Source organism: Bombus pascuorum, chromosome 8 (assembly GCF_905332965.1).
Source record: "Bombus pascuorum chromosome 8, iyBomPasc1.1, whole genome shotgun sequence".
NCBI classification, from domain to species: domain Eukaryota; kingdom Metazoa; phylum Arthropoda; class Insecta; order Hymenoptera; family Apidae; genus Bombus; species Bombus pascuorum.
The window spans coordinates 10,854,143-10,869,876 of record NC_083495.1 but is presented as its reverse complement, the minus strand read 5'-3'; the positions used below and the strand labels follow the sequence as shown (position 1 = coordinate 10,869,876).

The 15,734-nt window shown below is 38.4% G+C and overlaps 1 protein-coding gene across 1 annotated transcript in view; it reads right to left on the bottom strand.

Moving 5' to 3' along the window:
- Nucleotides 1-15,734, bottom strand: part of LOC132909782 (proteoglycan Cow) — a 230,102-nt gene that overhangs the window by 107,755 nt on the left and 106,613 nt on the right. The window lies entirely within an intron of this gene.

Genomic DNA, 15,734 nt, shown 5'->3' with positions numbered 1-15,734 from the left:
CTCTCTCGATTAATTAGAAAAAATGTCAAATTAATAGCTTTTTAATAAGTTAGTGAAAATTCGAAATAATCATTTTGTTAATAAGTTAATCAGAATTCTGAATACTTGACTTGGCAAGTTCTGTGTTTATCAATTTTGTACTTTGGTAATGCGGCAATTTGACGATTTGAAATGTTCAAATTAATTTTGAACATCGAGCTTATTATTTTACAGGATACAACATATTTTTTTGACGGTGTATGCCATTCGATACGATACTTCTTTACGATATCTTGAAATTATTCGTGGAAATAGTCGGAATATCTCGGGATGCATGCGCATGAATTTCGAGCAGGCGATCGTACCAACGAGCCACCATTAAATTCGTTGAAATGAACGTTCCACACGAGCTGTAAAGACGTAGCAGCTATAAAATGTGCGTGCCGCGGCTGCAATTGCTGCATCAAACGTGAGCATTAATTTAACATACAACATCCACTTTCTAACTTGCAGTTTCTCATTCTAGCCTGCAATTCAAGCAACAAAATATCCGTAGGTAGCACCTAACGTGACGTTATAGTTATAAAAAATGAAGAGAACATAAATGAAAGAATCGCGCTAGTATCAACCAAATTTTCCACCAGAATAATACACTGATAATACATAGAATTAGAAGTCAAACCGATTAACTTAACCCTTTTGAATAATTTCTCAATTTTTGTATTTGCGACCTTAGGATACCTACAATTAAAGAAGAAATATCCAAATTCAATAATAGAGTTAACAACAACCAAAACCCACTAGTTACTCAATTACTTGACATGACGGATCAAATCCGCAGGCTAAAAAGACACTACCCAGTAGATTTAAACATTGGATTCAGCTAGAACCAAACATACGATAGTCATTTATTATTCACGTTATAGTACCACGCCAGAATAATTTGCTTATAATTCTCAATGAGAATTGATCGTAAATTACCTCCAAATAAAAAAAAAATTTTTTTGTATCAAACAGTTTTTAATCTATTATATAGAATAGCAATATCGAATGCTATCTGACCAACAATTTCAATAATTATTTAAATTATTGCAAAAGAAATAAATAAATTATTACAAGCCATCTACAAGAATTCTAGAATTCACGAAGACAGATACCAGCACACATCATCCTCTGCTTTGGTCATTAAATTACAGAATATTCCAAGTATCGTTTCTAATCTGCTTAAAACGGACATCGGCACCGTATTCTAAATTACCTTAAAAGTTTCTAAAATTCATAAAAGTATCCGATATTTCTCAACTTGAATTATTAAAACACCAAGACTCCAGTTTTATAATTTAAGAAATTATTCACACGCAGTTTGCGCTTTCTAGAAATCGCTAAAAGGCAAAGTACACGGAGATTCGGTTTTAACTCATGGAAACGGGTCTTCCATAGGGAAGACGGGACAAATGGACCAGAAATTGGCGCGTTTTCCCGCGGGCTTGCGGTCCGGATCGTCGCGATATTTCAAATCCTCGTGCCACACGCGCGTGCACGCTGCATGGCGAGCCGTAAAACATAGCCAGCGTTCCTCGCGCGGATCGCGTTGTCGGGAATGCGCGGTTACATGCTACGAATGAGTTACACAAGGCAGACACACAGCTGTTCCAACCGTTTCTTCCACGATCAGACACTTCCAAATAGTCCGACGTGGCTGATTTTATTAGCAACCTTCGTGTTGCTTGTTCTTTCTCGAGCAAACGTTGTTCTTATTGTCTTATCGAAACTATAAATAAATAACGTACCTCGGTAACTCGATTCGAAAGGGAAGAGTTTAAACCTTCGAGTTGTGAAGGTTTCCATTTATCGAAGTTCTCGAGTAAGTAGGCAATTTTTACGAACGAAAGTTCGACTTACAGAGGTTTTGTTACGAGTTAAGTTTATAGATATCCAAGGACGCAGAGACGCGTAAAAAATTAAAATTAAAGATAGAAATTGTGCATATACGCTTTTTACTTTAGTAACGAAAAACGATGTGGAAGAAAAGGGATCACGATACGCGGTAACTTATAGATGCGAACCTCGATGTACAGAGGTTTTCTGCTATTTCACTTATCTAGTCTCAATTAGTCAGTGATTTAAGTTACACGGGTAAAGTAACACAGCTAAACGAGGAAAAAATAATCCGAGGTAGAGGAAGTTAATATTTCGACTTACAGAGATCTTCTTACAGCAGAGAAGAAGAGAACGAGTAAAATTCTAGTCTTATGGAATTTTGTAAGATTATAGAGGTTCGTAACTACGAGATTCTACCGTAACATTGAAAGTATCATTCCTCTCGAAAGCGCCGCCAAACGCACGTTGCTCTCGATAACCTACCGTTGGTTAATAATCTTTTCATTCTAAATGATTAATATTACGAACGAATGACAAAAAGAAGCTCGAATAAGGTTAAAAAGAGGAATACGAAAATACCTGAAAATTCCTGTCTTTGCTCATTAACATCCCTCTACTATACTTCGAGAAAGCATCTCTACCAACGCCAACGAACGAGCAAACGTTCCCTGATGTTTGGCTCTGTCCTCGAATCTTCGTACAGCGTTCACACATCGAAATCTTATTGCGATTTTCCCGAAAATTGTTTTACTAACTCGTAAGAAAAAGGAAAAACATGGATCGATCGTTTTCTCTCTCTCCCTCTCTTTCTCTTGCGTGGCTTTGCGTGTGTATCAAAAGCGCACATTGGCGCGCGCAAAAACCTCGCAACGAGTAAAACTCAGTCCCGTCATCACAGATTTTCCATATCGTGGACCGCTGACGGACGTAAGCGAATATTTTTGAGCGTACGCGCCAACAGCACGGCCGGATGTACATTTTGACGGACGTACGTTTTCGCCGGAAAATGAATCGGCCTCGTCGACTGTTTCCTCCGCGAGCTTTCGATCCGCTCTACCGTGTTGGTAAACGGCTCGCGAATCGCGCGAATAATTTCTCCTCTCTGGTTATAAACAGCCAAGAGAATGGATGATTGACAAGGGAAATTTCGTTTCGTACCGTTGTTCCGCTTGAGAATGGGTTTGTTTGGTGGATGAAAGTTTCTTTTGTGCAACGGAAGGTTTTGTATCGTTTGGTTTCTGAATGGGGCTGATCTTTTTTTCAGTAGCGAAGAAACGTATTGAAAGTTGGAAAGTCGATGGAATTTGTAGGGATTATTCTTCTTTCTTTTTAGTTCTTTACAACAATGTCGCAGCAAATTTTAAAGCTACTAGCGATCACTATTATTGGGTTCGCAATCACTTAGCTGCCGACACGATATATCGCATTACTATATATCATTGTACGACGTCGTAGAATATTTCTTTCTTTTATTTCTACTTAATATCGCATACCTTAGTTCCTAATATTTATTACAATTAATTATTATTATTATATATAATTATTAGAATATATCTGACTAATATATTGATCGTAGTAGGACGTTTATCTTCTAGTATATGTTTTATAAACAGTTTAATATTAGGATTATTGCAGAGTGGCTGTTACGTTGGGGATTATTTTTTAAAGAATCGATGGAGGCAGAGGAACGATTGAAACACACGAGCCTATGTAATATTTCATACGTTAATCAGATCTTGGAAAAATTTTTCTATAACTTTCACAGGCATGAAACAGTTACAAACATTAATCTGACTACCGGCGTTTTTGTTAATATCGACATATTAAACCCCTCAATTATTCGAATTTCCAACTCAACAGACTTCGCACGCACATTGTCTGGACATTAATATTATCCGAATATACCACAAAACTCTTCTATAAATTATATTAACTTATCTATCCCATTCCACCTAGTATCTCACTTACCTTTATCTTCATCCTCGTTTGTCGAGTCTACAAATGCATATTATTATCAACCCACCGACTGACCGAATATCGCACCAATAACATATCTGAACTTTCCGCCAATAATACCGCGTGAACGTTTCCATTTAGACTTAATAAAGACTCAAGCAGTCCATGTGAAAATTGCGAGAGCCAATAATGACGAAAATCAACCGATGCAATATACTTAACAACTCAACAATTTCAATACTCTTCCAAATTTTGTGAAATTTCTTCTAAAACCAAAAGCGATGTTTCAAAAAGCAAAGAAGAAAAAAAGAAACAAGAATGTAAATTATTCATACATCTACGTTTCTCTTCCCTGTGTTTTATCAATAGAAACAAAGCTATGTAAGAATTTGCAACAATCGTGGAAACAACGACGTCGGTGGACTACAAAGGATTAACGAGTAGCCTTTCGCCATAGCTTGACAACGTTATCACGTGCACACATAATCGTGTATACGTGTGACGTGTTGGAAAGAGCGGAAGCGTCCAAGAAGGACACCGGAAACTCCCTTTTCGACGATGCGATGTAATGCAAAAGTTTGACAGCAGGCGAGAACTCGCCTTGCTATGCCTCCCAACTATCCCTCTAATCCGATTAATCTAGAGAAACAGAGGAACACGCGCGTGCGAGCGAGCTGCACGCTTTGCATACGTCTGCCCGAATCGATATGCATAATGCATGCACAGTAAAAGGTAGAGAGAGCGAGAGAGAGAGAGAGAGACGTCGATTCATCGTTGAGGAAGCAACTGTTCGGATTTCATTTTCTAGCCTATCCTATCCTGTGTCTTATATATTGGCACGTGTGGCCAATAAAAATTGCCAGCGGAATTTTTCTTCGTTCGTAGTGCAGTTCCGGTAAAAGGCAACTGGAAGGTGTGTCGTTCGAGCGTGACTCGAAATTGTAACATCGAAGTCGTTGAATTGGCTAATTATCTTCGTTAGTTATTTTATCTATTATTATTATTTTATTCTTAATCCTTGCTTTGCGGCTTAAGATCGTTTCACATTTACGTTGATTATATTACTATATACAATGATTTTGGTATGGTACAATTTCCTATAGTACGGAGAAGAAAATGAGTTAGAATAATGAATAACAGACGTACAATTAAGAAAAGGAAGATATATAAATGTATAAGGAATTAGGCGGACGAGGGACGTTAAATTATAATAGCACGCTACGAGTTAAATAATCGCAACGCTGATCGTCTTGACTTATGGCAAAGTCCAAAGATGAGATCGCCAAATAAACAAAATAAACGTGATCGCCAAATATGAGATCAGTTGAGAAGATGTCAACCAGGAAGACCAAAGTATTGCCTTTAAAGAACGTGAGCAAGCATTGAAATTAAGGTTGAAGCAACAGAGGACTGTCGATCCGATCGTTGATGATTTCAAATGAAACAGAAATGTCAGCAAACTTTCCTCAGTGTCCTCCAGTGTCCAGAATACGGGAACATCGATTGTTTATGTAAATTGATAATTTTATTATCTACATACAGTCTAATTATAACATTAGAAGTAATAAACCAATGAAAATGATTGATTTCTGATATTTCCTGTTTATAATTACCAAAAGCCATGAAATATCGAAAATGTTTTCGATAATATCAAGTAGTATTTCGATACAATTAAATTGGTAATTCGCTCTTACGAAACGTTTATTTCTTTTCGTCGCATTGCTTCAATTCTATTTTAACTATGTACGAAATATTTAAATATATACTTAAAGATATATTAAACATAATTTTGGTGTTAAGAGAATACACAATTCACATACTCATCCTCGTGCGTGTAGATTTTAGATCCTACGAGTGATCAATAATTTTCAAGATATTCTATACTCGAATCTTGTAGTGTCCGAAATAGTTGAAGCCATCTGCGGTATTGTTGACCTACATCACTGAAGCGTCGGTAGATGGAATGGTTGAGTATTATCACTGATTTTCAGAGCGTCGCGAGTTATACTCGTACATCGTGCATTTGTGTATAATAACTAGTCTGCAACATCCTCTCTCTCTTTGTATTTTTTTTTCTTTTCAATAAATAGCTGGTATATGTCACATTTTTATATTCGTGATTTACTACTGTTATTTTTAAAACGCTGGATATATTGCCTTTCGACTGCTAGAATATACTAAGATCAATTTGTATTCTTCTTTTGCGTTCTTGGTTAACAGAGTATATAAACTGTATAATAATAAAATATTCATCTTTTCGCGAATTTTGCAAATGTCAGATTATCTGATCTTTCGAATATTAAGAAAATAATAATACTCGCGATATAAGCAAAACAGGAAAGGGTTAAATATTGGATGAAAAAAATAGAGATATCGAGTTAGATTGCACCGATCAATAATAAAGTTCATTCGTTGTTCGAACAACGAGATAGGAGAATTTATTCGAATTCTTTCTCATTCTCTTAAATTCTACGCGATCACGAGAACAATGGTACGAAAAAATCTGTTAAAAAACGATGCGGTGAATGCGACAAACGCCGGCTTGTTTCTGCTGTAAAATAATTCAACGGAATTCAATTCCTTTCGCCGTCCTGTGTTCTCGCATCTTTTGCTCCCTGTCGTTCTCAAATTACATCGCATTGACGTGGAATTACAACACGTGTAAAAAGCAACGGGAGGTAAAGGAAAAAAGATGCCGAGCAAACAATCAAGTTGAGCTTTCCACGGGAAAGTCACCGGGCTTTTCAACGCGAAACGTTTATCTTCGACACGGTTAACGAGCCACACTTTTCCCCGTATTAATCCATCGTAAACATCATTCTTCTCGAACCGGACGTTTTTTTTTCCTGCCGTAAATTTCGCTAAATTCTTTTTCCTTTTTATCCGCAGTTAAATTCATCGAGGAGGAAATTGTTATTAAATTACGTCTTGCAATAAATAGATCACATATGACTATTGAATTATTGAATTCTACTAAACATTTTGTATAAGAGTATAGTAATAACTTTAAAAACAGTTTTTTCAACCGAGAAATTTCAAATAAAAGATAATAAACTATATTTAGTAATAATAAAAATAATAATAATAATATTTATAAAAACAGTAGCTTATGATAATTCAACTAACGAGTATCAAACATATTACATTTTCTCTAAATTTCGTTAGACTTACCATCCTTAATTTACTCAAAAACTACCCCTGTTAACTTTCTACTTTCAACTTTGAACTGTAACAGCTTGATCCATACAAACTATGAACTCAACTCTATTCTTAACTAATACACTCGCACATATCCTCCAACCATTTATCGTCGTACACGTACTCTACCTCTTTCATTCGATACTGTCATTTCTAGAAGACATTCAAACACGTTCGCAACGGGGTAGTTCATCCTTCGTTCGTGCTGCGGTCTCAAGCGCTCTCTCACTCCAAACGTTCTTCCTTCGCACTTCCGATACTCTGGGGAATTTCGCGCGTGACATTGTAGCGATAGAGAGGAAATTTTCTAAAAATATATTCTAGCAATTCCTTGACAGACACTCTTTTATAAACTATATATATATTATACCTGGAAACGTGAGTGTATTTGTCGATTGTCATATTCTTCAATAGTCGCTTCAAAATTACGATGAGATATACAATACACAGGAAATTGATGAAACGAGTGAACAAGCAGACGATGGAGATAAATTCGCGACGAAAATTTGACGCAGGGCATTTGCTCGCGTTATTTAGAAAATAACGCGCCACAGCTAGCGAATCGGTGAAAGGTTTTTGTTATCGAGGCTGAAATGTGCGTCGCTGAAAGCGCTCTATAAATAAATATTTATCGTGAGATACGTAACGAAACGTTCACGAGGCCGGATATAAATTCGACGGGAAACTCACGGTCCGGCGGAAAACTTCGATAAGCTTATCGCTATATTTACTAGCGCTGCAATAACTCTGGAAAATATGCGCGAGGCTGGAAAGGAGGAACGAAGAGAGAAGAAAGAAGGGGTGGGAAAACAACGAAGAACTAGCCAGGGGTAAATTAACCCCGATACACACGGCCAACACTTTTCGGCTCTGTTCATTTTCGACGACGTCTATAGCGATCATGATAAACTTTTCTCCTTTTGCCTCGATTTCTTTTATATGCAACTTACGTTTAGCATGGAATTTCCCGACGATGGTAAAACGAGTAGACTGTGAATATTTGTGCATATTGAGATATGCATAATTTCGTGTGCTAGACTAGACTAACTTAGCCGCGTAGTAGTGACACACGTATGTGAATATGAGTGTATGGAAATGAGGTGGATATAGATCGTGATAGTGATACTGTTTGACGTATAATGATTTTTGTCTTCGTTCGAGTTGGGGGATTTTCTTCCAACCATCCGAACAACTGATTTTTCTCGTTTAGGAATCGTGAAAAACCGGACTATGAGTGCCGGGTTCGAACCTGGGTCTTGAACGTTCGTAATCAATTACGCTAGCCACTGCGCTACCGGTGTCCAGCTGAGGATAGGGTCTTTGTGTAGCAAGTCACGGAACAGGAACCGTTGGAAAGTTTTGCTGTCGAGTGCCGCTATAGAAATATGTGTGTGCACAGCGTCTCGAACACAGATGAATGTAACTGTTCCATTGGCAGTGTGGTATAGAAGATGGTAAGACAAAGAAAGTGCTGAGACGCGTGCAAATGTATATCGACGAAGATCCTGGGAATCGTTTCTTAAATAAATCTAAAACTATTTTAATGTGAATTCTAAGCGTAACCTTAGTGTTCCTTTACTTTTATTTCGGCAATTAAGATCCACAATTCTCAACAGTGAAAATTCATATTTTTGTGAATATAGTCAAATTTTGAATATAGTTTAGAAAATCGAAACCTAGGTAGGCAATTGTTTTATTTACGAAATATTATAAAAAGGCTGCTATATTTTTTCGAATATCTTACGTATACCTGTGTATCATGTATAGTTCTGGCGTTTTAAATTCATGAGAATTCAAAGTTAACTACGTAGCGTGCAGATTTTCTCTGTGATTTGAAAATTATTCTCGAATATCATAGCAGACAGAAGATTATAAGTATCTTAAATATTCTAATCTTAGAATATGAGAAAGGTTCGTTCTAATTGCGATATAGTTTGGATTAATTTAGGTTCGTCCGACCTAGAGAAATCTCGTGCGCTTTACTCAGGCATAATTTAAGTTTGATTTAGTCCGGTCTAGTCTTAACCGAAATTTACTTTTGCCTGATCTACTTTAGCCTAAGCTTAGTTCAATTTAGTGTAGTCTAGCCTAATCCACTCGCTCGTCCTAAGCCATGACCATTATCATAACACGAACTCGCATTAAGACAACATTATACATCTGTCTTAAATAAACTCGCAATCGCTTTTCTACACGAGTGTTGCATGCATAAAACGGCTTCTGAACTGTGTCAGTTTGTAAGATTCTCGTTGGAAACTAGACATTTCTTCTCGAATGAAAAGTTGTTCTATATACGTGCAAATCGAATTCCAAGCAAATAAGAAATTCAAAATCCACGACATTGTCCGATTCTATTTTCGTTCGACGAATTAACAGAAATTCGTTGAACTTCTGCAAATACAAATCTCTGTATTACACGATGCGAACGGAACTCGTAAGTAAATGACAATTCCTCAACGAAGAAGTTTTCCATACATCTAGAAATGAAATTTTTGGCAAATAGAAAATTGTATAAGTTCACGACATAAATAAATTACAGTTTCATCCAATAAATTAGCCAAAATTCTATGGACCACTCGGAATACAGAATTCCACGATACAGAGGAAGCTTCAAGCGAATGTAAATTTTGCAATTCATATCACGAACACGAAATTTAATCAAACGATAACTCAAACAGTCTCCTTAAACGAAGCAATCTGCTGCGAAATAGAAAAATCCTCTGCTACAAACAAAACTCTTATCAAGCAGAAACTTCACGACCCTCGTACCGAAAATTTTTCCCAACGAATCACTCGAAACAAAAGGGCGAAAGGAAGAGTTCTCCGAAAGACGAACTTTCCACACACGCGAACCAAGCTCCAACTAAATTAAAACCTCACGATTCGTTCGATAAGCGAATTGAACTTTAACCAAACGAAACAATCGAAATCCATCAACCTGTCTCCCATGTTGCACACACCCAAAAATACACCATCTCATGCACACATATGCAAACAAAAAAAAAGGAAAACTCTTGAATTCCAGAAGCAAACAGACGAGGCGTGTGATAGGATGGCCACGTGTCGATTTCGACTCGGGATTGGTTGACGATTGGTTGCCAACAATCCGTATTTTCCCCAGACAAATCAATTCTCTGTTATACAGTGACTCTTATTAATATTCCAACACTATAGTATTGACGTTAAACGAATAAAAGTTATTTTTATTTAAGTAATTTGTTATATTAAAATTCAATTAATTCATTGATATTATTACGAACGAATATACACGGTGGTTGTAAATTCGTCGTACAATTAAAAGACCGGGCAGATAGTAGGGCGCAAAATAAGATAAAAATCAAGACATAAAATTGCTTGGGAAGCTTCATTTTCAAGAGAAGCAAGTTTGAAAACTTGTCGAGTACATGTAAATTGCTTAATTCCAATTAGACAAGAATAGACAATTGCCAGGAAATTATTCTATCGGCGAAAGTAAGTGGAAAATGTGGAATAAAGTTTCCTCGTTTAGAGACGAGCCTTGTTTTAAAGAAAATAGAGTTTGAACATGTACTTTGCCAAACAATTACACGCGTACTTGGCAAATTTTCAAACCCGATTTTCTCGAAAACGCTGCCTCGCAATTTTATTGCTCTCGACTTTCGTCTTATTTTATTTTGTCGTTTATCGTTTATGGAAATAACCCGTTAGGCTACATGGAGTTAATATACATATTTGCATATAAGAAGATAACGCGACTGCGGCTACAACTAAAGCTAGAAAAATTCAATTTCGTGATAGTAAAAATTCGACTTTTCCATAGTAAAAGTAGATTCGAAGAATATATCAATTACGTAAAACAGAATATCAATATTAACGGCCGTATGGTTTACGTCAATGCGGTAAGCAAACGCAGTTTTACGAGGTTGAACGTAGAAAATTTCATGATGCCGCAGATTTCTCACAGGAACATTAATTTTGGAACTCTCCGCTCTTCTTCACCACCTTTCTGTCTCTCTCATTGGGACAGTCTACGAGTTCATTAAACATTTTACGTACAAATAAAATATCCCGAAACTTTCCTCCACTTTACAGCGTTGTAAAGCCACGATCAGACAACAGAATCGATCGATAGCCGTGGCAGGCGATAGAGATATTCATACAATTTCTATTCTTCGTATCACGAGAATTTATGACCACCGTGTATATAGAGAAAAACGCACGAGGATGAAAAAAAGAAAATCTTGCGTAGGAGGAGCAAACAGACGGGGCGCGTGACAGGGTGGCCACGTGTCGATCTCGATGCGGTGAATCGCGACGGTGGTCGCCAACAATTCGCGTGTTTTCCCGGGACAAATCAATTCTCGATAGCCGCCGCCGTCGCTGCGTCAGGCTAAACTCATCCGGAAATGGAGAAGCCTCGGCGAGCCGCTTTTCCGTGTCGATTGCACTCCGCCAAATGGAAATACCTGCTCCTTCCACCAATTCTCTGTTTCTGCCCTCTGTCTTCCTCCCTTACTCTTATCGTAGGTCACCGACACGACGACAACCACGAAATTGTGTTGCCGCGCTGCGGAATCGATTTATCTACATGCTATCGAAAACACTGGCAAACGTGGCCCACTGATTCTTCTCTTCCACGCTTTTCTCTGCTCCGGTTTCTCTGATCGAAAACCTCGTTCAACGATTTCTTATCGCGGACAGAAAAGCTGAGATTGTACGGAGACAGGCGCGTTTACGGTTGGTTTTTGGAAATTGGATTTCAAGTTTGAGATTGTTGTATCGGCAGATTGGTAAAGTAAAGGTGCAGGATTTTCGAGGGGACAAGAGTCTCGCTGGTGATGGATTTGGAGAAGCGTGAAAGGGCGGTGAGGAAAATTCGATTGCTATTCGCTTGTGTTTGAGAAAAAGGAATCTCGAATGGAATGATTTGGAGGTGTTCTTCTCCCGCGAAGCAGATGCTTGCGCGAAAGAAGCTTTTCAATTCGATGTTTTTTGTCCGCTGCTTCTACTTACATCAAATGGTTGCGCGTTCGAGGATTGCCTTTTCTTGTAATAAATTGCTTCCCGGACATTGGTTTTAGAGAATGCAGGATGAAAGAGCGAGCAGAGTATTCTTTCAGAAATTACTAAGATTCGATCGATATCTGTTCGTGTTTAAGAAGTAGGAATTTTCAATTGAAAAATTTGAACGTGTTCTTGCAGCAAGCAGAGGTTCGCGCGAAACAAGTTTTTCAGGTTGCAAGTTCTTGCGTGGCTCGCTGTTTTTCTATTTGTATGAAATAGCACCACGTTCGGGGATTGCGTTCTCTTCTTATAAATTGTTTCCTGGACTGTTTTAGAGAACGTTGGATGAAAGAGTCTTTGCGATGGAATCACTGAGATTCGATTGCTGTTTGCTCGTGTTGGAGGAAGAAGAATCTTGGATGGAAAAATTTGAAAGTATTTTTCTATGCACGGTTGTAGAAACAATGCGTTTTGTTGATTTCAGATTCGAAGAAGCTCTTTATGGAAGAATCGTTGGAATTCGATCGTGTTTCGAGGAGCTGGAACGCCCATGCCAGTCTTGAATCGAAAAATTTCAAGCTACTTGTCCGCGTGAAAAAATATTCTTCTATTTGTACAAGGTGCCAGTTTGAAATTCCAGGATTACGTTTCCTAGAAAGCAGACATTCGAAAACAGAGTTACGTTGACGTTAGTTTCGGAGAACGTAAAGCGACCAAGTGAAGAATCTCTTTGTATCTCTTTGTGGAGAAATCGGTGAAATTCGAATTGGCGTTTGATCGTATCCCGTAAAGGTGGAATGTCAACAAATTTGAAACAAAAAGAGCCGCGAAAGCGTCCATTTTCCGCGTGAAAAGCATCCGTGTTTTGAATGGAAAAAGAATGAAAGAATCCTGAAGGCGTAGCAATTAAATTCTCTCGTTAAACGATTATTGATTCTCATAAATAATATTCAAAAATCCATACGTAATTGGAAACAATCGTAAACCGTTTTCGAAAATCGAACATATGAAATGGTTGCTCTGGATAACAGTAATCAAACATCGAATAAACCAAAAATCGTGTATTAAATAAAACTCCACTGTCCATAAATCATATCCGCGTGAACTTTTCTCGTTAAAGTCTTCGAAGCGATATTAGCCTAAGCTCTTCTATAGCCAGTCCATGGAAACTCGCGTACCTGGCTTTCAAACGCGCTTATTTCGACGATTCGCGATCAAAGAACCACGCGTTCGAATTTTCCCTCCGGAAAAAAAGGAATTTTTCCCAAACAGAAAAGAGGGGATGTTAAAAAGCGGTGACACAGTTTTTTCACAGAGTCCATCGGATTGAATATCAATCGGAGCCGGTGAAAGGGGACTGGGATTTTTCGAAGGGCAAAAAGGGAAACCACGCGAGAGGGGAGAGAGAGAGAGAGAGAAGTTCGGTATGGAGAAGCATTCGGGTTGGATATGAAAGTGGCGATAAATCGAGCATGAAGAATTCAAGGCAGCGTAATAAACGCGATAGGATTGTCGCGGAAAACGGGGTAAGAGTCGCAGTTTTGCTGAAACTACGCTGGCCTGGCGAGAATTTGAAAGGCTGTAGGCGATTTCCAAGCTCGTAAGAGCACAAAGGAGAGATACACACGGTTTATTGGATCCCAGGGCTCATCTTGTCTTGTAGAATGAGAAAGTAGCGACATGACGGGTCCATGAAACGATGCCATCTCGAGACTTAATCCTTCGAATTCTGTCGTAAAATTGTTGGCCATCCAGCTATTGCGCCGTAAAAATTAAAGCTAAGTAAGAAATCGCAGGAAGCGTTTCCTTTTTATATAAGATCGCGGAGAAGAATTTCGCGACCAAGTTTCTCTTCCAAGTAAACCTTCCGTGCGACCGATCGGGAAAAGCACGTTTCATTGATCATCGCGAAGATTGCAAATCTGAAATTCTTCGAATTTTTCATTACGTTTCACATTACGCTGTATCTCTGCGATTTCTTCTTCGACGCGTACCTAAGAAACGTACCGCCCATCTTTTATATTTTACGACACACCCTATCAAACGAATCTGCGAGAGAAACAACGTCGAAAGATAAAGAAAGACGGTTCTTCGAGACGAAGGTGTTTCGTGAAATTCAAAAGAGCGGTAATCGCACTCCGCTGTTAAAATTTTGTTTCGTACCGCGCTATATCTCTGGAAATTTCTTCCGAAACGCGCACCTAACGATCCTTCTCGGTTCACGTTCCATCCATCTTCGACGTTTTACAATACGGTCTGCTACCAAACGACTCTCGAAGAAAAACAATCTCGGAAGGTAAAGAGATGGGATCTTCAAGGGAAAATATATTTGAGAAAATTCGCGATTAAACCGTGGGTGCATCGAACTCGAAGAATCTCTTGGGGACGTTCGCCGCGGGAGACAGAAGGAAATTCCCTGACGAAGAATATTCGACGTCAGGACAACCGGGAGGATTATAATGTCGTGGCAAAGGGAGCACGGTCGATCGTTGGGAACGCAGCAATTTGTAGTTTGCGTCCGGGACCGTGAAAGCGGATTTACCTTTATTAGGGGAAACGTCGTGGTATGGCCGTGATCTTCCGCGTCTTTGTTCTTCCCGCGTTTCTACGCTGTCCATCGACTAAGATTCCGTACGCAAAACGTCACTGCAAAAACCTTGTTTCCTCGTGAAGCAAGAGGAGACAAGAAACGACTGGTACCATGTTTTACGAACAATTCAGCACAGCTCGTTACTACAAGATATTATTCTTGTTTTATCAGAGGTTTATTCGCTGTATTAGAATTTTATTAAGGTAGTCAAGATAGAAAGCTTGGCAATTATTAGAACGATTAAAATAAGAAATTTACGATTTTTCATTGAAATTTTGTGTAATAAATTTCTATGTTTTTGGAGATTTCACACAATAGCAAAGAAATATTTTCTCATCTTCTCTTTTCTCTTTGTTCGTAAGATAATCTCGTTACGATTCAAAAGAACTCGCTGTTACGTACGCAATAGCAGGAGGACGATGGTTGTACACGATGGAAACTTGGAAAAGTACTCACCTGAAACAGAGAACGAAAAGAAAGTTATTATTGGTCGAAATGCGATTTTAATATTTTTTACAATTTCCGTTTTCTACCTATTTCACTAGTCTTTCCACTCTTATATTTATTTCTATTATAAATGTATAAATATAGAACAAAATTTCTAACAAACAAACTATCCCTATCTGCTTGAATTATTCGACAAAACCTCTCTACCTCTAAAATACAAAAGGAAGAAAACAATACGTTATTTGACAAAAACATAAAGCTCTTTCGTCGAGATAACTATAAACGATCCATTCAACCTGCGACCCTTATTTGAACCCAAAATTTCCAACAAGCTTTGATCCTGGCCATCTTGCAACGTCTCGTCAGTCCTTCGAAAGCTTCCAAGCTCGTTACATGCCTCCTTTGATCAGTCCTGAAACCCTTTTTCCTCTGTCTCTTTGAACCCGGTCAGATCATTCGGCAGTAAACCGGTGTCGCTGACAAACCCAAGCTAAAACCTGCAACGCCGCGTCTCCTGTTTCGTCCTTTGCTTCTATGAAATTTCGCGGACGAAAGCCATTTACGCTTGTCCCTATTCTGTTTCGTAGGGCTTGGATCGTAGTTCGTGATACCGAAGGCAGAATTCTGACGCAGTTAGCCTTCGGGACGTCTCCGACTAGAGAGCACAACGTCCTCGTCTTATTGGACACAGTCATCACTG